General features: G+C 38.9%; 1 protein-coding gene across 2 annotated transcripts in view; it reads right to left on the bottom strand.

Annotated features, from left to right (window-relative positions):
* Window positions 1-21,559, bottom strand: part of GPR63 (G protein-coupled receptor 63) — a 28,842-nt gene extending 7,283 nt beyond the window's left edge. The window contains exons 1-2 of one of the 2 annotated variants that reach the window (XM_058175089.1): window positions 20,941-21,559; window positions 2,178-2,338 (exon numbers count right to left, since the gene is read on the bottom strand). The gene's annotated coding sequence lies outside the window, so the exon portion shown is untranslated. The remainder of the gene's footprint in view (window positions 1-2,177; window positions 2,339-20,940) is intronic. The other variant, XM_058175095.1, reaches the window with a different exon arrangement.
* Between the last annotated feature and the right edge of the window lie 254 nt (window positions 21,560-21,813).

Here is a 21,813-nt window from a genome sequence, read left to right as displayed (position 1 = left end):
CTAAGTGAGACATTTGTTAAGTGAGTTTTGCCCCATTTTACTACTTTTCTTGCCACAGATGTTAAATGAATCCATGCAGTTGTTAAGTTAGTAACACGGATGTTAAGTGAATATGGCTTCCCCACTGACTTTGCTTATCAGAAGGCCAGAAAAGGTGATCACGTGATCCCAGGCCACTGCAGCTGTCATAAATATGAATCAGTTGCCAAGCATCTGAATTTTGATCACATGACCATAGGGATGCTGCAACAGTCGTTAAGTGTGAAAAACGGTCATAAGTCACTTTCTCCAGTGCTGTTGTAACTTTGAACGGTCACCAAATGAACTGTGGTAAGGTGAGGACTACCTGTATATAATTTTAAAGAAAAACTGGATTGCAGCAACTTGCCACCATACTTTTCTCAAAATGTCTCTAGGCATGAGAAACGAATGACCATCAATAATGACCTTACCGCTAATCTTTTAATTAAAAAGAAACCCTTTTCCTTTCAGTCTCCATCATCCCGTGGGAAGCAACTATGGCCGAATCTGGGCAGTGGACTCAGAGGGCTGAGGAAGAAGGTGGTGAAGAGAAGGGCATTTATGTGAAAGGTAATAGCATATACATGTGTGTGTGTTGCATTTCAATGGATCTGTATGTAAATATGTGTTGTTGTTGTTGTTGTTTATGGGGGAAAAGATTAATTTAGGCTGTGATCCAGAAAGAGGCAGGCACATATGATGAGGATGGGTCTAAAAAGAAAGGAATACTGTGCATATTGTAAATTTAAACTTATTCCTACTAACTTATTTTCTTTATTTCTGACCATACCCAGTCCATTGTACTCATGTAACTCTCATAACATATGCTTTTTTACGTATCTTAACCTGCCTTAATCTGATCAGGCACAAAGTTCACAAAATTAGTTTATTTAAAAGATTTAGATAGCTGCCCATCTTGCTCTATGTGGCTTCCAGTTATACTGCTACAGTCCAACCTCTTTTTCATGCACATGTCTAAGAGAACAATTCTCATGTCTCCCTGTCTATCTTAGGGCAAGAGATCTTACGTTAGGGACATAACTGTGTTAGATATATTTGAAAAGACTATAACTTGTTGCTGGCAATCCTTATGATTTATATTGACATATTGATCATCAATTGTGTTGTAAATGTTGTACCTTGATGAACGTATCTTTTCTTTTATGTACACTGAGAGCATCTGCACCAAGACAAATTCCTTGTGTGTCCAATCACACTTGGCCAATAAAAAAATTCTATTCTATTCTATTCTATTCTATTCTATTCTATTCTATTCTATTCTATTCTATTCTATTCTATTCTAAAAGACTCATTTCAGAAAAAAGCATCATCAGACTCATACAAAAAATAGAGAAGCCCAGATGTAAATTTCATTGGTTCATTTATAGAGCAGGGGTGTCAAATTCGATTTCATTGAGGGCCTCATCAGGGTTGTGTTTGACCTCAGGGGGCTGGGGGTGTGTGGCCAGGTCAATATCCCTTACTGAGGCTCCGTTTTTGGCTGCGATGGCCTCCTCTGGCAACCCTCTGCCAGCAAAAACGGGATTTGGGGAGGCCATGCGCAGCCCTCCCGGGCTTCGTTATTGGCCATGACGGCTTCTTGCAACGCTCTGCCAGTGAAAACGGAGTTCGGGGAGGCCGTGTGACAGGGGTGAAATCCAGCAGGTTCTGGAGAACCAGTAGAGGAAATTTTGAGCAGTTTGGAGAACTGGCAAATACCACATCTGGCTGGCCCCAGAATGGGGGGGAATGGAGATTTTGCAATATCCTTCCCTGCCACACCCACCAAGCCACGCCCACAGAACCGGTAGTAAAACAAAATTGGATTTCTGAGGCACATCCAGGCTCAGTTTTCAGCCACAATGGCCCTCTGCAACTCTCTGCAGCAAAAAGGGAGCTCGGGGAGGACTGCACGGCGCTCAGCTCCATTTTCACTGTCAGAGGCACCAGAAGCCACTCCTTCACTGTTTCCAGGGTGACCCAGATCTAAGCACCCCACGGGCCGGATTTGGCCTGCAGGCCTTGAGTTTTGACAACCCTGAACTAGAGGATGAAATGGAAGAAAGTATTTCTGCTTTCATAAGAACAAGCATATGGGTCATACACACAATATGTGCATACAGTCTTACAGAATAAAGAATTATATGATACAATACCCATAATTCTTAGAGCATCAGTGCAGGAAACCACATGATACAGTTGACTTTTCAAATGCATACAAACGAACAGCAGAGCAGGTTACAGATGGTGTTGGGTGTGGGTTCTGGATTGAAGTTCACCTGGACGAGAGAGGAAGAATCTCTTGGACTGCAAGAAGCTTGGGAGGGTAGGATAAGAATAGTGAAGAAACAAAACAGTTGTTGAGGATCAAGATTATGAGAGAAATTTTATATATTATAAATTATTTCAGATAATCAAGTTGTGAGGTGATTGTCAACACTGGTCCCCTTTTAGCTTAATTTGTCTGCTGTTCCCTGCTTTTTAGAAGTGGACCCACATGTTAAAAATTATTCAAGACCCATCCAAAAAGGAAATCAATTAATGCAACAGAATTTTGGTAGTATTCTTAAGGCTATCTAATATAAATAATACTAAAATATAAGTAGACTTTCATTACGAATGCTATTGATTTTTATGCACATGTATACATTCTGCTGATACACATTTGTCTTATACCACAGTAAGTCACACAGAAAATACACAGGATTGTCAAATAAAAACTACATATTATGAATATGCTTGGGGAAAAGATACTCATTCCATGTTTATTAAAGAATATCGTGTTTCCCTGAAAATAGGACATGGCCCAAATATAAGGCCATGCCTGATTTTTGGGGTGGGCGTAAATATACGCCCTCCCCTGACAATAAGCCCTAATGATGGGGTGGGTGTGGCCAGCACTTCTGGGAGAGAAGGCAAAGGGGAAGCGATCGCTTGCAAACTGCCACCCCACTCCCGCCTCTCCACCGGGTGACTCCCAGCAGCCCTAGACACCCAAAGCCCACACCCGCCCGGCTCCCTTTTCCACAGCACCCGGCTTTATTGAGGGCAGTGGCAGGTGGGGTGGGGGAAAAGCGAGATTCATGAAGCGAGACAGGGCTCGCTCCTCTTGCCGTCTCTTCTCCCCCTCTCCCAGGGCATGGCGGAGTTTCCTGTCTCTGCCCAAATTGGATGCAATTTGGGAGTGGCAGGTGGGGAGGGGTGGGGCCGGGGAGACACAAGACATGCATCTTACCTGCCTTGCAGCTCTGTCACGTGTCTCGCCGTTTTCTGCAGGCAAACACATTGTAGGGTAAAACCAAACTTCTTGCGAGTTCACGCTCCACGCCTCTCACTTCTCCCCCACCCTACCTGCCACCCCCCTCGACAAAAAGACAGTGGGAAAAGGCAGCAGCCAGGCTGCTGTTACGGTACCACTGGGGCACGAGGAGCTGTCTTACGTACCTTGTAGCTCCGTCGCGTGTCTTGCCGTTGTCTGCAGACAAACATGTTGTAGGGTAAAAAAACCTCGCAAGTTCAATCAAATTTCTTGAACTAGCGAGAAGTTTGGTTTTACCTTACATGTTTGCCGGCAGACAACAGTGAGATACATGACAGAGCTGCAAGGCAGCTAAGACACACGTCTCGCATCTCCCTGGACCTTGGCGAGGGGGGGGGAGAGAAGAGACGGCAAGAGGAGCGAGCCCCATCTCGTTCCATGCATCTGGCTCCTCCCCCACCCCACAGGCCAGCCCACTAGATAAAGAGCTGGGTGCTGTGGAAAAGGGAGCCGGGTGGGTGCAGGCTTTGGCCGTCTGGGGCTGCCAGGGGTTGCCCAGCGGAGAGGTAGAAACAGGGTGGGAGTTGGCAGGCGAGGGGGATGGATAGATGGGAGGCAGGCGAATGCCAAGAACACCAGGGAGATTCCCATCTTTGGTTGCCCCAGCAAACAGCTGATGAGCAGCTGTGTTGCTCTGCTACAGCAGCGCAACACAGCAGCAGCCATGAGGTGGCCATGCTCGCCGCCTCCTGCACCTCCAAAATAAAAAGACTCCCCGATAATAAGGCCAAGCACTCAATATATATAAATATCCTGTTTTCCCCAAAATAAGACATCCCCTGATAATAAGCCCAATTGGGCTTTTGAGCGCATGGCAATAAGGACAAATGCTTATTTCAGGATTTTAAAAAATATAAGACAGGATCTTATTTTCGGGGAAACATAGTAATCAAATACTAAGTAATTATCTTGATAGTCATTATTTCATTCACTATCTGAATAATTTTATCTTTCATTTTCATATGGTACTATTATGTTCAAGTACAGTGATGTTAGAAAAATGTCAGAACTATTATTGATCACTCCGATCAAAGGCTGTCCATTTGATTATATAAAGAATATTTTTGATGCCATATCCTTTTACAATTAAAAATTTAGTTTTATAAAATACATTGCAGTTAAAATCAATCTGCTGTAAGTATTCTGTTTCTCCTCATATACATTTTTTCTCAATTCTTTGTTTTACAACTCACTTTATTTGAATATTAATGCTAATATAACATGAGCTCAAGTTAATAATTAACAGCATATATGACCCCAGCAAAGAAACATTTTGAAATTTAACTGAAATGAAGGAAATTGTTTTAGATGCATTTCAGCCAAGGTTGGCTTTAGGCCAGGGGTATCAAATTCACGACCCACAGGCTGGATGCATCACACACTGACCATGCCCACACCCAGTTTAGCGAAGGGGAGGGGGAAGTTGCAATATGTCATGTGACGACGTGTCATCACAAGTTTGACACCCTTGCTTTAGACCATGAAAAAATACACAGTATCACAGTTTTCATTACATTTTCATTTAATTCATGATGGAATAAATCAGCATAGAACTTTCTGGCAAGAAGACCACAAAAGGCATAGGATGAAATAATTCAGCAAGCAGTGACAAAAGTACATAGTAATAGCAATCGTCCAAAGGGGACTACTATAAGAGAGTAATAAACAAGTCCATATGTTCATATGCTTTAATTCTAAAATATGAGCTACGACACTGACGGTGAACGTATACATGCCAAAGGGGACACACCAAAAGTGCCAACAACTGACAATTATTATCAAAAGCATGTCCTTTCTTATGCTATTTGTGGAGGCCATGCGAGAATGGGGTGTGCTCCTTGACTAACCCTCCAGAGCCTTTGGAAATCATGTGGAGAATGGGGCATGCCTTCAAGCGGTTTTTGGAGGCTGCGGGAATCGCAAAAGGATATTCTCAGAAACTGCTTCAAAAAATAAGATCTCGTGTAACCTGGTGCAGCCTTGGGTAGTCTTTTTGTCAACAGAAAGAGGACATGCTTGAACGTACACAATGAACCAGAGGGCAATTGCACTGTTCCCCAAAACTCATGGCCTTTTTGTAAAGCAGTGATGATTCCAGAGCTGGAGTCGAGGCATGGGCTACTTCAGGTATAACGTTTAGCACTGACAGAGAATAGGGTAAATAGAGAATTATTTTTCTTTGTTCGGGGATCTATGGCATGCCAATAGAGTCAAGTTAGGTATTCTCCAAATTTTTGACACACCAAGCCTAAGTTTATCGTCAATGATCTAGGACCGTGATGGCGAACCTATGGCACACATGCCACAGATGGTATGCGGAGCCATATAGGTGGGCATGCGAGCTCAGTTCCGGCGTGCGCATGCTGATTTTGGGGCCTTCTGGACCCACCGAAAGTCAGGAAAAAGTATGTTTCCGGTCTCCGGAGGGTGGGGAAGGTCTGTTTTTCACTCTCCCCAGGCTCCAGAGCCTTTCTAGGAGGCTGGGGAGGGCGAAAACGGCCTTCCCCACACACAACCCCGGAGGCAGGAAACAGACTTTTTCTTGACTTCTGGTGGGCCCAGAAGGCCCATTTTTTACTTTCCCCAGGCTCCAGAGCCTCTCTAGGAGGCTGGGGAGGGTGAAAACGGTCTCACCCCCCCCCCGGAGGCCCTCCGGAGGCTGAAAATGGCCCATTTGCCAACTTCCGGAAGCCTGGGACAGTGAAAAACGGGCCTTCCGGTGGGAACGGAAGTCAGCAAACAGACTTCTGGGAGAGTGGGGAAGGCCATTTTCACATTCTCCAGCCTCCTAGAAAGGCTCTGGAGCCTGGGAAGAGTGAAAAACAGGCCTACCGAGCCCACCATGCCATCATGTGCCAAAAGCAGGGGAAGCGGGGGAGGCAGGCACGGGACACATAGAATTATGGGTGTGGGCATGTGCGTGACCCCTCCACATTCCCCCCGCTTTTGGCATGCGATGGCAAAAAGGTTATCCATCACTGATCTAGGATAACTCAGTCAGTTAGTAAAAATAACCAGAAAGGTACATGGAGTAAACAGAGACATATAATCCACTAAGATTATTCTTCATTAGAGCTTAATTTAAGATAAAGATCCATTTTAAAGAAGTGCCCCATCAGTTGAACTAAACAAGATGCATAGTAATTAATTATTATCAGGAGGAAAATATCTAGAAATCTTTTTTTTCCTTGCAAAATAAAGAACAGCATCTGTATGGTGTTTGTCAAATGGACAAATACATTAAGTTGCTTCACAGAGTTCATATATACTAATGTGTGTGACAACATGTGACTGGCAGTGCGGTTAAGTTGAAACACTCTTCTGATTGCCAAGAGAGAGGAGGCCAGAGTATGAATCCGTTCCAGGGAAAAACCCACACTACTCTCTCCATCTGTATTATATGGCTGCATTATACAACGGATACTTAGCTGCAACAATTTGGTATGACCAATTAGCAAGATGGGTCACCAAAACTTCTGTTTTTGGGAGGATTGTTTGCTATGTATATCTTTTTTTTACCTAAAACTTATAATGTATAAACATACCCTTAAGCACTGAAGACTCATTTCAGCAAAAATGTGATCTCTGCTAACATGAATATTTGTATGTGCCATAGTGTGCTAGGAATCTTACTGGCTAAAAACAAAAAAATGCCAGCAAAATTGTCATACTAATATATAATAGTAAAGGAACAGAAAAGTTGAAGGCGACATTATTTTTCTCTTATCTTTTCTATTTACAACATACCTGGTATATAATTTATATATACATATATATGAATACAAAACATGAGCCTTGAAGGAATAATTTGGTTGAAGGAATGATTTGATTCAAAAGATATTAGACTGAATCAATCCTATTGGGATTGATATAGTACAAAAATCATGTATACCATTGTTTTTTGCAGAGATTCAGTGGTCATTCAGATACAGTCATTTCAACCCTGTTGCAGCTTTCCCTCCATAGTAAGGAGGAGCAATTGAGTATGTGGGGAACAATTTGACCCTGGCATGAGTAGTGGGATAATCAATTTGGTCAGCAAGCACTTGAGCTTTAATGGTTCTATTTCAGAAAAAGTATGAAAAAATCGCATTTAAAATCAGCCAATTAAATTTCACTGACTTCAAATTTTCAACACTTGAATAAATCCATATCTATATTCAATATTTCTACATAGAAAAACAAGAAGCTAATCAATTGAAAAGGACTCTTAAAAATTTAAAAACCTAGTCATAAAATCTATTAAAACTATGTGAAAAAAATTAATTGTAAGGTTTTTCGAAATTCTTTGTTGTTGTATTATTATCAAGCCAATGCAATGTCAGATCAATTGCATGATATATTTTAAATTTTTGGTGTTTTGTAATAATCAATCTAACAGCTCATAGGAATTGAATTAATTTCTTGTACTGCTCCAGCCATTATCAAAAACCACACAAACAAGGGATGCAGGCAGCATATGAAACCACATCGCCTCCGATCCCGGAAATCTCTCTCTCCATGGAACTGGTCCCTGGTGCCCAAAAAGTTGGGGCCCACTACTTTACAGCATTCTCTGGGTGGTTACCAATATCAGCATATTGCCCCCAACAACCTGAGTCCTCATTTTACCATCCTTGGAAAAATGGAAGACTGAGTCAATCTTGAGCCCATCAGGATCGAATTCCAGGCTGTGGGCAGAATTAGCCAGCAATATTGCATTCTAATCACTATGCTATGAAATCTAATGAAAAGTCCAGACTATTTGGCCAGACTAAAAGGCCCTCGTTACCATTTTTAAATAAAGTTTCAAAAATTAGTGTAGAATTTTAAATTCAGAGATATCCACTTAACGAATATTAATTTATCTATAGTGGATCAAATCACAAGAAGCACAGGATATAATATTGATCCTGTTTAATTCTCATTGTTAATCCACGAGTCATTAAGAGAAAAGTAAGAAACTAGAAACCTGTAAAACTAGAGACTTTTCTTCTAATTTATTCCCCATTTAGAAGGAATGCTAAAAATAGAAGTGATAGTTTTAAAGGACAAAAAGAAAAAAAGAAATTTTTCCTTTTTGTTGTTGTTGTTACTTTGGACCCAGACGGTTCTTTGTTTCCAAAAACAAATGACACAGAAAGAATTTTAAAAGTGCAAAAAGGAGAAAACTTCCAGAGAAACAACATTTATTTTATAACAATGATTGATTGCAAAGTGTTCATATGGTACTGTATTATCCTCTATACCTCAACTGTAGCAAGAAGACTAGAATCAATTGCTGAAATTTCCTGTACATAACGGATAAACATTATAGTTTCTATTACTGATCTTGCCTAGACTTTAAAAACGTAAATCTATTTTATTATGTTATTGGTAGTTTTTTCTGTCTAAAACTTTAGTTTTTCCAAGTTGCCAATCTATTAAGTCTGAAGTTTCTTAGAAAAAATAAGAATGATTTACCTACTAAACATGAGGATTTGTAAGAATTCTGACATTAGATTTTGATAATAAAGGGAGGAGTCAGAAAATGTGAACAAATTTGCAAAATGGGGGAATAGCAGTCAGGAAGGAGAGTCTCTCAGTTCTGGTGGATCTTGACAAGCTGGTATAATTAACAGAAATAAGGTAGATTATTATTTTTTTATATATTTTATTATGGGTAAATTGAGACCTTTTGAGCACTGAATCATAAAAGTGCAGAAACTCTCTTTTTATGCTGTACTTTCACTCTTTTCAGCACCTGCCACTTGGATCTTCGCTTTCTCTTTCGCTGCCTTCTCCTCTCTGAGTTTGTGATTTTTAGCAGGGCGCACAATAGTATTACGCCTCATAGTTCTGGCATATGGGTTCAGTTTAACCATGATTCTCAAATTCTTCAGTGGATTCTTCTTAAAGATTCTATGATGGATCTTCTTCTTGAGTGGAAGTAGGGCCTTCTGGGTCTCCTAGCTTTTAAGAAGCTGCCAGAGCAGAGCAGACTGCATAGGGCTTCTGATTGATGTTCACTCTGCATTGCCAGCATCGCCAAGTTTTGGTTGGGGCAAACATGCGACCTCCACGACACATATTGCCAAAAGCACTCTGGCCAGATCGATGAGTTACACCCCCACGAACCCTCAGAATACGAGCAAATGCCTTTCTGGTACCCCAAGATTCAGTACTGGTCTGGTGCCAGGTAGATTAATTTTAATAGCAGCAAATGTGAAGTTCTAAGAAAATCAATGCTGGAGGGGAATGGACACCATACTAGGTAGTGATATGTACAAAGGAATCTGGGTGTCTTGATGGATCACGAGCTAAATATGAGCTTGTAAATAGGAAGTAACTCCAAGAAAAAAAAATGCAATTCTAGGTTGTATCAACACAAGTACACTATTAAGATCAAGAGAAGTCATTGTTCCTCTGTATTCTGCATTGATAAGACAAGACCTAGAATATTGTATCCATCCACTGCATGTTGTAAAGGACATTGGAACAGGTCAGAAGAAGAAAAATGAACATTTGGAGGCGCCAAGTTTGTTGAGCCCGAATAAGAAAGCATAACATTTGGGTTAGGCATCTTAATGGCCATCTTATAAAAGACCAGACAGAACTATTTAGAGTTGTTCCAGAAGACAGGACCAAAAAAAATATGAGTTTACATTACGAAGAAAGTAAATTTGGGTTGGACATCAAGACCTTGTGGAACTTGTAGAAGAACAGGTTGCCTTGGAGGTGATGAACTTTCCTTGGCTGGGCATGTTTAAACCAAGACTGGATGTTCATTTGTCAGGATTGCTGTAATAGTGGATTTTGCCATTCCTTCATATCTCTTACATGTTATCATTCAGAATTTTGCATAATTATACAATTATAAAAATTAAAAAATGCTTACAAACTCAGCTATCTTCCAGTTTTGATTTATCCCTCTACATGGGTTTAAAATACCAATTACAACAGCCTGATATTCTGTGAACATTTTTCTGACACTTCTTTTCCAAGTCTGTTTCCTTAGCAACACTTTAATCCATCTGGCTGCGGGCTTTTAAATTTTACTACCACCTTCCTATCTATATTAGAAGTCAACTAAAAATAATATATACTAAAATAATTAATTGTGCTAATAAAATAAATAGGGAGATTAGTTATCCATAATCTGAGAGTTCATAGCCAGTCTGACTAATGCTTTGGGATGAATTGAAATCTTGCACATCCATCCCTGCCAAACACCTAACACTATAAGCTACATATTGTAATCAACAAAAGTGAATTCCTTGTTCTTTTTGAAATAAAAGCTTAGAGGAATATGACTTTACAGAGCAAAACTGATTCTGAATCCACAAACCTGCATCAGCAGACTATGATGTGACAGCTTTCTAAGCATAAAAAGATCATTTTCAAAGTCAGCTCCACATAAATTATAGCTAGAATACAAATAACTATTCAGCTCACTGCAAAGGGTTGTCTTTCAACAACTACCTCTTCACAGCTTTTTAAAAGAAAAACTTCCTATTTTCAAAAGCACTCGCTGAGCCACTCTTTACAATAGATTCTATTTTACAGTTCTCTGGTTTCTGGTTTATAGAGTTCTTCTAGGAACTTCATCCCATTTTTATTGCCCATTTATCTGCTTCAACTTCTTTGTCACATTCCTTCTTTATGTTGTCTGTAAATCTGTTCTGCATGTTCAAAGCAGATGCTGTCGCATACCAAAATATTGTCTAGCCAACATTAAGTCCAGATCCTGAATCAATTTCCATTAACAGCTTCTGGGGGTCTTCTTAGTTAATTTTTAACTTTTCCTTTCTCTAGTTCACCTATATGTTTGATTTAAATTTGTCCCACCCAACTAAGATTTTAAATTTTTTACCAGCAGAAATTTCAGCACTTAAAATCATAGTCAGGGAGAAGAAACAATCAACTATCTTCATCTTTTCATTTTTTGGTACGGCAACTATGCGCCAAAGCTATTAGATTATTTTATAGTCTCCATCACTTGCACTTAATCATTGAGTCTTCACATTTTCGTATCAGTAATCTACTTTCTGAATTTAGGGTTGAATTTGAGTTTGATAAGTTCTCATTTTAAAATATATGACATTCATATGCATGGAACTTAAGAGTAATGCATCCATAATGTTGTAAGAATACCAAATAATCACACATCAAAACAGCCTTCTCAGCTATTGTACCCTCTAACATTATTGAATATTAATTAGTTAGAAACATCTACATACCTTTGAATGGAAATCAGAAAATTAGAGAGGGGATCATACACTGTCTGACCTTTTAAAGTGCTATACAAGGAAATTCTTCATTCTGTGAAACTATATTTACCTTTTACTATACAGTCTGCTAGACTGCCTTTCTTTCTTTCTTCTCCATTATGTTAATAATATTGCACAAGGAATATATGCTCTGAAAAAGGCAATTTCTATTCTTATGTACTTTTGGTTATACAAATGAAGTATGTCAATATAAAAATATTTTCATCGGAAATGAGAGATTCCAAGCACTTAACCTGCAATTAATGCACTTGCCTTTGTCTGAGTATCCTTCTCTTAATCATTTATATAGTTTGAATGTTCTTAAAGTTACAAATTACAACAAATAATAATGTAAGCAAATAGTAAATATTTTGAGTAGTATCCAAAGGTTTTGCTCTATGAAAGAGCTCCCTCTGTAAATATGTAAGTTTCCTTTTAGAATTTAATAAAAAGATGCTGTATAATTGTAACATGTCCCCCAAATTTTGCAGTGTTAAATAAAACAAGGAAATAAACAAACAAATAAACAATGAAAGTGTGTGAGAAAGAAATAAGAAAATGCCATAAATACTTTGATGAGGAACAAAATATTGGGAAACAAAACATTGAACCTTCAAGTTTAGGCTACATTCATATATAACATATAAATTGTAATGTAATGATTTGAGGTGTTTTTGCATTTTATTAAAATTTTAAAAGCAAGCTGCTTTACAGACTGGAAATAAATCCAATTCTTCTGCAGTTTAAACGAGTTGCTATAGGTTAAGACTTCTTAAATATCTCTTTTAAAAAATAAATACTATCATCACTATCACAGAATGATTGGTGTATTATACTATACTATACTGTTTTTTCATCCTCCCCAGACTCCAAAGGCTTTCTTGAAGCCTGGGAAGGACAAAAATGGCCTTCCCCACCCCGCTGGAGGCCCTCCGGAAGCCAGAAATGGCCAGTTCTCTGACTTCTGGTGGGCCCGGAAGGCCCAAAAACCAGCTGGCCGGTGCATGCATTCGCGCTGGAGCTGACCTAGGCAACGCTCACATGCCCACAGATATGGCTCTGCGTGCCACCTGTGGTACATGTGCCATCGGCTTGCCATCACGGTTGTATTGTCTTAACTCATAACAGAAGAGGTTCTGGTCTAGGCATCTCTTCTCATTTTCTGACCAAAGTGATTCTGTCGGTATACTGTTGTTGGATTATCTGAACTTTGGACTAGAAGCAGACTGTTCTTGGGTCTTCCTGAACTTAAGATTCTCCAAATATTTTTTCTAAAGTAAGCTCTTGGGCCTGTTTCCTATGCAAAAAGCCTCAAGTTTGTAACATGCTTTACCGCAATAAATATATTGAATTTGTTATCGGAAAATATGTGTGTGCAACTGACAGTGCCTTCCATTGACGACCTGTATACTGCACGAATCAAGAAGAGGGCCGTGAAAATATTTGCAGATCCCTCGCATCCTGGACATAAACTGTTTCAACGCCTACCCTCAAAACGATGCTATAGAGCACTGCACACCAGAACAACTAGACACAAGAACAGTTTTTTCCCGAAGGCCTTCACTCTGCTAAACAAATAATTCCCTCAACACTGTCAAACTATTTACTGAATCTGCATTACTATTAATCTTCTCATAGTTCCCATCGCCAATCTCTTTCCACTTATGACTGTATGACTATAACTTGTTGCTGGCAATCCTTATGATTTATATTGATATATTGATCATCAATTGTGTTGTAAATGTTGTACCTTGATGAACGTATCTTTTCTTTTATGTACACTGAGAGCATATGCACCAAGACAAATTCCTTGTGTGTCCAATCACACTTGGCCAATAAAAAATTCTATTCTATTCTATTCTATAAGAGGGATAACTGGTCAGCACTCACCATTATCAGGGAAAAACTGAATGCTAGAATGGGACCTAATGACGAGACACTAATTTCAGCTTCTCCTCCAGCTCCTGAAGAGAAGACTTATTTACGTATGCGTGCACTTCTTCTGAGACATGATAGACAGCTTAGTAGGATTTACTTTACATTAATGGCAAACAGGTTAAGTTTGTGCTTATAAGTGTCTAAAATCTCACCTGTTTTTACAACATGGTTTCCCTTAAATTTGTAAAGCAGACGGACATCTAGAGATATATTTCTGGAAAGTAATTGCCTTCCACTGACTCTCTCTTAGCTTCCGCTGTAGTCCAACCTTGGTGACACTGTGTTCTGGTCTATTTTGTTTTTGAGATGGGAGACGTGATGTTTTTGGTCACTTCAAAAACTATTCTACTATATAGAACTCAGTTATGGACCATTTGAGTAGAATGATCCATAGGAAACTGGATTTCCTAATTAATAATAACAAAAACTCCACACAGCTATACTGGTATGGATTGAAATCTAAGTAATTCAATCAAGAATGGAATGGTAGTTTAAAAAACAGACAAATCACACACAACACTTATTACTACCTAAAATAATATTGGTTACAACAAAGTACTGAGCACTTTTTAGTATATTGTTACAAGAAGGCAGATTTTACAGGATTCCCTATGAGGAATTTACATGCTTTTCTGATCTAGAGATGGTCAAAACTTGGACATATTCTGGCTGTGAATATTATCTGTAGTACTTATTTTGTGTCTCTAAAACATACTTCAAAATATCCCAAATGTCCAAAATATGCATCTAATCTCGAGATTTAATACATGTACCATACTTTGCACTCTATCTCTCAGAAAGCAAACAAGAAAAAAGGAAAGAACATACAAATCAAAACTTTCAATCTGAACCCAAAAGCAGGTCACATTTTTACATATGCTATGGAAATCTAATTTTAAAAAAAGAAATGCCAAAAAAAAAGCTGGTAATCTCTGAGCAACGTACTATATATGCCATTCAGAACAGGCTTCTTATATATATACACATACAAGCAATATAAAATAAAATTTCAAGAGGAAAATACCATATATTAAGATTGTAGTATTAATTTAAAATGTTAAAACTATTATTAAAATAAAGTCAATATTCAATAATTAACCCAAGGGCCAATATAAAATGAACTATAAGAAAATGTTATTTCAAACCTAAAAATTTCATTCTTACATAATGATTCAAGTGAAACCAAGTTCTTTTGACATTGATATATACTCCCAGAGTTTAATTTGTAATTCTTCTAAGAGAGAATAATGTGTGATTTCCAATAAAAAGGATAAAATGTCCTGACAACCATTATCATATACAGAGCTTATTCAATATATATTTGTAGGAAGGGAGGTTTTCTAATGTTTAGCAAAACTTAGCTGACAGGAAACAGAAATCAACCTTTAACTTTGGTTTCATTTTACAAAAAATCATCTTGCAAGATTTTCTTTACAACACTATCATCAAATATGAATGATCAGGCTTAATTATTGGATTTCTAAGGATTTTTAGAATTTTGACAATCATTACTTAGAAAATACATTCACATTAAAATATATCATTTTCTCTAGATATAACCAGTGGTGGGATTCAGCCAGTTCGCACCACTTCGGGAGAACCGGTTGTTAACTTTCTGAACAGTTTGGTAAACTGGTTGTTGGAAGAAATCATTAGGGCAGAGAACCGGTTGTTAAATTATTTGAATCCCACCACTGGATATAACAATCCTTTAAGAGTTTCTTCCACTGAGATATTGTTGTGTATTATTGTCCTGTTTAAATTCTGCACCCATTTAATCATAGTCTTTAACTTGTTTAATTTCTGAGTAGTGTTTCAATAACAATTTATAAATAAGAGACGTGTTCTGAATTTTGTGTTATGTTTTTTAAATCCAGTCAGGTATCTAACTATTCCATTCTACTTTTATAATTTATTTTGGATTATACTGTTTATTTTAAAGTAATTCTTATAATTCTGAAGTAATAATCTCGAATGTTTCATCTTTATTTTATTAAGAATTAGGTCTAGCAGCCCATATGAATTATTTTAATATTTTGGAAAGGAGTAGAATTCACTTTCATGAAAACAGCTATATAATACCAAGGCAAGTTGTGCTCACTTTGAGTTGATTTTTCTGTGTTTTTCCATACTTTTAATTTCTTCTTATGGTTGAATTATTTCTATTTGGTTGTACATTTCTGCTTCTATCAAGACAAATATATTTATGCAAACTGTCTGGGAATACTGCTCTGTAAGTATAACCCTCTGTAATGTGATTTAATCCAATCCATGATCCATGTTATAGGCTAATAGTACAGTTTAAATTTAATTTTGACTGTCTACCCTATTCTTTTAAGTCTTATAAAATCTTAAGGTTAGTTCTTGGTCTTCCTTTCGACCATATAGTTATTTGTCTCTGCCACTTATTTAATACCATGCCTTCAATTCTTATCAGGATCATCTGAAATAGAAAATTAAATCTAGTAATACATTGATTTTACTGTTGCTATTTTTCCTAACCAGGAATTTTCACCATTTTAAAATATCTTCCATGATATTTTCCAAGTCTATGAATTATTTTTTCTGAATTGCTCTTTATTGGTTTTGTATAAATTCACAGATACAGATAGTCCGCAACTTAAAACAGTTTGTTAAGTGACTATTCAAAGTTACGATGGCACAAAAAAAAAGTGACTTATAACTATTTTTCACACTTATGTCCGTTGAGGAATCCCCATGGTCACATGATCAAAATTCAGATGCTTGGCAACTGATTCATATTTATGACAGCTGCAATGGCCTGGGATCATTGATCACCTTTTCTGATCTTCTGATAAGCAAAGTCAGTGGGGAAGCCATATTCACTGTTGTTAAGATAGACTTAACAACTGTGTTACTTACTAACTTGATAACTGCAGTGATTCACTTAACAACTGTGGCAAGAAAAGTAGTAAAATGGAGTAAAACTCATTTAACAAATGTCTCACTTAGCAACAGAAATGTTGGGCTCAATTGTGGTTGTAAATCAAGGACTACCTGTACTTAATTCATTTAATAGGAATACTGAACTTGTTATATTCTTGAGTTCCATTGAAGTATTTGAGTCTTGCTCTTATTAGTCCAATATTCTCACACACAACTGTATTGCTGTATGTTTTCTATTATTGATTGTAAAGAAACCTCTGGATGAATAAGAGTTAGTTACATCACTAGTTTCTATTTTTGATCTGCTTTTTCGTTCCTGACACCTTATTTTCTTGTCGTAACTTTATTGTGAAAGGCTATAATGCCAAGATAAATAAGGAAGGAGATACTAGTCCCATCATAATTCCTTCCTTCCTTCCCGATTCCCAAGGCCAGGTCTACTTTCCTTCATAAAATTAGTCCCAAAAAATCATTGTATTTTTCTTATTTATATTATTAACAGCATTCAAAATACATCTGATATTATCCTTTGCATATTAGAAAGGTCAAATAATGAATAAAATTCAGCAGTGCCTGATAAATATTTGAAAATATTTGCAGATCCCTCGCATCCTGGACATAAACTGTTTCAACTCCTACCCTCAAAACGACGCTATAGAGCACTGCACACCAGAACAACTAGACACAAGAACAGTTTTTTCCCGAAGGCCATCACTCTGCTAAACAAATAATTCCCTCAACACTGTCAGACTATTTACTGAATCTGCACTACTATTAATCGTTTCATAGTTCCCATCACCAATCTCTTTCCACTTATGACTGTATGACTATAACTTGTTGCTGGCAATCCTTATGATTTATATTGATATATTGATCATCAATTGTGTTGTAAATGTTGTACCTTGATGAACGTATCTTTTCTTTTATGTACACTGAGAGCATATGCACCAAGACAAATTCCTTGTGTGTCCAATCACACTTGGCCAATAAAATTCTATTCTATTCTATTCTATTCTAAATCCTCCTTCATGGCAATAAACCTTTATTTCTTTGATTTACAAAGAAGGAAACAATCCAACTTGCCCAGAGTATATAGAAGGATGCATCTGGCATTGTTTGATCTCATTTACTACTTGTGCTAAAGCGAAAAAATAATTTCTTGGAAAGTCTTATAATATATAGCAAGAAACCCATTTGATGCTGGGTATTTTTAAAGATAAATAAATTTGAGAAAACATTTAATATTTCTGCAGATTTTGTCCTCCTTCCAAGGAAGAAAAAGTGAAGCAGATTTAAATGCTATAGCCTGTGCTGATCTAAAGTATTAAGCCATGATGTTTTCTCCAACATAATGTAACAAATGGGCCAAACACTGTGGCCCATTTGCATGATTTTTTATAATGTTGTATTAACCAAGATACTCTGGCTTATTCAACAAATCAGGTTAGAACAAACTTGTGTGGAACAGATATAACTCATCCCAACAAGAATATCACAGCAATAAAATATAAACAACAATATGAAGTCCCTTCAGAAGATGTTTCAGAAAAATATTTGGCAGCCTTACCCAATCTGGTGTTCTTTCTGAAGGGCATGAGATAGATGAAAACTGATCAAAATAATACTCTTCTAAATAAATACTCTTCTAAATATATAGTATTCTAAAAGGAGAATATAAATAGTTCACGTTTTATTTCCATTTGGAAAGAATTCCAGCTCCTTGTAAAAGAACTATTCTCTCCAAAATGTAATGTTTCTAATAAGATGCCTTGCTATTTGTTTCATTATGGATTTTTTTAAAGGATGGTAACTTCTTAAGAAGATAAATTATCTGAACTATCTTATATTTCCTAATCCTTTGAAAAGTCATTCAATCCTGCACCTTATTCCTCCACCAATTTAAGCCATTAGTTAGATACTTCAATCTGCATGTGTGATTCCACCATTAACAAAACCTACTAATTTATTCAAACAATGTGTATGGATGCTTTTAAAAAGCTCACATTTAGGATCTCATTTGTTACAGGTGAGTTGAACTAGGTTCTGCCATCTGCTATCTAAGAAAAACTAGGCAGACTGGATTGGCCAGTATCTCTGAGGAAAAAGAAATCTCAAGGCTGTAGACCAGGCTGATGAGTTTTAAAAAAAAACCAAAGAAAAAAACTATTGCTAACAAGAAAACTAAATGATTATGTCTAGTACCTCACTCACTTCTCTAGAGGAGCAAATTTGACAATCCTCTGCCACCCTAAATAAACATATCCAAGCTCATATTCTTTAAACTTTAAATATATTCTGATAAAGCTAGTAAAATATGTTCTATCCCAGAAACAGGTGTGGGACACACAGGTATTTGTCTACTCACATAGCAGCCTAGAGATGTGTTCCTCCTAAATGTCCCAGTGATCTGACTTCCAAACAAGTTAGAACTTTAATTCTAGCATCAAAGAAGCAACTTAGAACTAAGGAGAAATTTCCTGACAGTTAGAACAATTAATAAGTGGAACGACTTGCCTGCAGAAGTTGTGAATGCTCCAACACTGGAAATTTTTAAGAAAATGTTGGATAACCATCTGACTGAGATGGTGTAGGGTTTCCTGCCTGGGCAGGGGGTTGAATTAGAAGGCCTCCAAGGTCCCTTCCAACTCTGTTGTTATATATTATATAATATATATATATATTATTATATATTATATATATTATATAAGTATGTATAGACACTGGCAAACACTACAAACTTCCAGTCACGCATGATTCAGCTGAACTAGTTCAGAATAAAGAGAAGAAAAGAAAATTGTGATAAGGAACAACCAAGAGATGGTGAAAATTTGAATTTGGGTTATTGCTTATTATTTATTACTGGCAAGACAACAGGCAGCCCTCTCTATTCTAGACTTTTGCCAATCTGACACTCTTCAGGTATAGCAAACTATTATTCCCTGCATTCCTAGGATACGGTAAGGGATGGTATAAATCAGTGTTTCTCAACCTTCACTACTTGAAGATGTGCACAGGAATGCTGGTTGGATAATTCTGGGAATTTAAGTCTGCACATTTACAAGTGATTGAGGTTGAGAAACTCTGGTATAAATAATAATCAAACACATCTTGAGATCATCAAGCTAGGAAAGGCTACTATATATGAACCTGGATGATTTCTTTTTCTGTATGGATGCCATTAGGAAAATAGCATTTTGTTATTAAGGTAGATGCCAACAAGGAAGAAAGGGTTAATGAAACAATTGTTGGCTCTGGTTGCATCCCTATACTTTTACCAAGTCTTCTGAAACATAGGATTCTTTAAAGAAATTAAGATATAAATTTTTAAAACTTTTAAAGTGTGATCAAGCCTGCCATCTTTTCCAGAGACAGGCGATATTTCTGTATAGCCAGCACAACTCCTTGAACTTTGAGCTTTTTTTTTTTTTAACTAGTAGGAGCAAATATATTTTTTACATTAATACCATTTCATTCCTCAATTCTCAGTTCACCAGCACAGAATAGGCACAGGAATAATAACCACGTTTTTACCAGACATTAGAGATAGGTTCTATTGAAATACCTTTTAATTTGTAACACTTTTTAGAAAAAGCACAGGTGTATGCGTGCGCACACATCCTTTATTCATTCCTTATGATAACCAAACAATCACTGGATTTGAATAGAATAGAATAGAATAGAATTTTTATTGGCCAACTATGATTGGATACACAAGGAATTTGTCTTGGTGCATATGCTCTCAGTGTACAGAAAAGAAACTATACCTTCTTCAAGAATAATACAGCCTAATTAATTACAGGCGGGGTAGGTTCGTCCAAAGCCATATAGCTTAGTTGTGGAAGCCAGCCGCAAACCTAGGACACATCAAATCACACCATTTAAACTTCACAGAGGTTTAGCCACAGGTACGTAGCCCTTGGCAGACCGAAGGATGCCAGGAGCTTCGAGCCTCACCCATACCTCGCCGTTTAGAAATCAGGTTGAGAATTTAGGAATCCGGGTCACTACAACAGCGCTGCCCGCTTTTAAAGCAACTCAGAAGAAGGCATCGCAACCAGACGATCGCCTGCATCGCGATCGGTATCTGATCCAGTCCTTTTTCGTTCATTACCTTTTTTCGAAATCATCAGAGAGCATAAAAAGCTCAACTTTTCTTGGGTCTGTGTGTGTGTGCATGCGTGCGCGCGTGGCTGTCTTTATACCTCTTACAGTCTTCACGGGTAACTAATCTACACTGCCACCCCCCACCCCAAAAGCCAGCAGATCTGAACCTCAACTCCGAAGAAAAGTAGACCGAAGTGTTCGCAGCGAAGTGAATCCCACCCCCCCATCCCCACTCCAATCGACTGGCCAGAGCCAGCTTTTGCTGGAGACCCCCCTTTCTTCCCCCACCCACTCCCCCACTTCCCAAAGCTCCTCTTGGTCGTCTGCTCGTCCCGCCGCTCCTGCCTAGATCCACCGTGCCTTTTCCTTTTTCCTTTTTCCTTTCCCCTTCAGCCCGGCCCCGCCCGAGGTTTAAAACCTCACCAAACTGAAGGCGCCGCAGCTCATAGGAGGTCGGACCCGAGGCGCTTTTCTCCTCGAACTTTCCTGACGTCGGGAAGCAGGAGCGGCGGCGGCAGGTAGCTCTCTTGTGCCCCGAACTGGAGAGAACAAAAGCTTCCAAGCCAGGGGGGGAAAGAGGGGACGAGCAAGGCAGCGAGGGTGGACCATTGCCTGCAAGCTGGAGGGTCTCCCCGGCTGCAGCGCAAGCCCGCCTTTTTCCTTAGCGCAGCCTCCCCGCTTCGGAGCCGCTGGAAACAATCGCCCCGCGGCAGAGAGTGAGGCGAAGGAAGCCGCCTGCCCGCCACTACAGCCGCCTCCTCCTCCTGCCAGCTTCAACCTCGTCGTTTCGCGAGCCCAACTTGCCGTCGCCAGGTTTCGGGGCGGAGTCCGAGGCCGAAAGAGGTGGAGACTCCGGGCTCCGGCCCCCAGCCGTGCGCGCCAGCAAAGGCGAGCGCTCTCCCAGGGTGCATCTTCCGGAGAGCCGCGGGGGCAGCGGCGCCGGCACAGCTACGGAAGGAAGGGTCTTTGGGAAGGGAGGGTGGTTGGGTGCGGGATTCCCGCTGATGGAGGTCCAGGTTTCGCTCCCAGCACTCCGCGCTTCCTCTCCTCTCCCCCCCCCCTTCGCCTCCAAACCCGGTGGCAAGGAATGTGGGGGAGAGCAACCCGGGCTCGTGCGTGCGCAACAGAATGGGAAGCGGGGGCGTTGCAGCTGTCTCCGCCGCCGCCTTCAGCCCTTTGGAAAGAGAAAAATTGCAGCTGGCTTGGCCCGGCGTCTTTCTGCTCTTCTTCTGGGACGAGTGACTCTCGGCTGCAAAACGGATTATCTATTTCGGAAATTCGGAGAGCGGGGTGGGG

This window comes from Ahaetulla prasina, chromosome 1 (genome assembly GCF_028640845.1).
Source record: "Ahaetulla prasina isolate Xishuangbanna chromosome 1, ASM2864084v1, whole genome shotgun sequence".
NCBI classification, from domain to species: domain Eukaryota; kingdom Metazoa; phylum Chordata; class Lepidosauria; order Squamata; family Colubridae; genus Ahaetulla; species Ahaetulla prasina.
The sequence above is the reverse complement of the archived record's forward strand: the minus strand, read 5'-3'. Positions and strand labels throughout refer to the sequence as shown.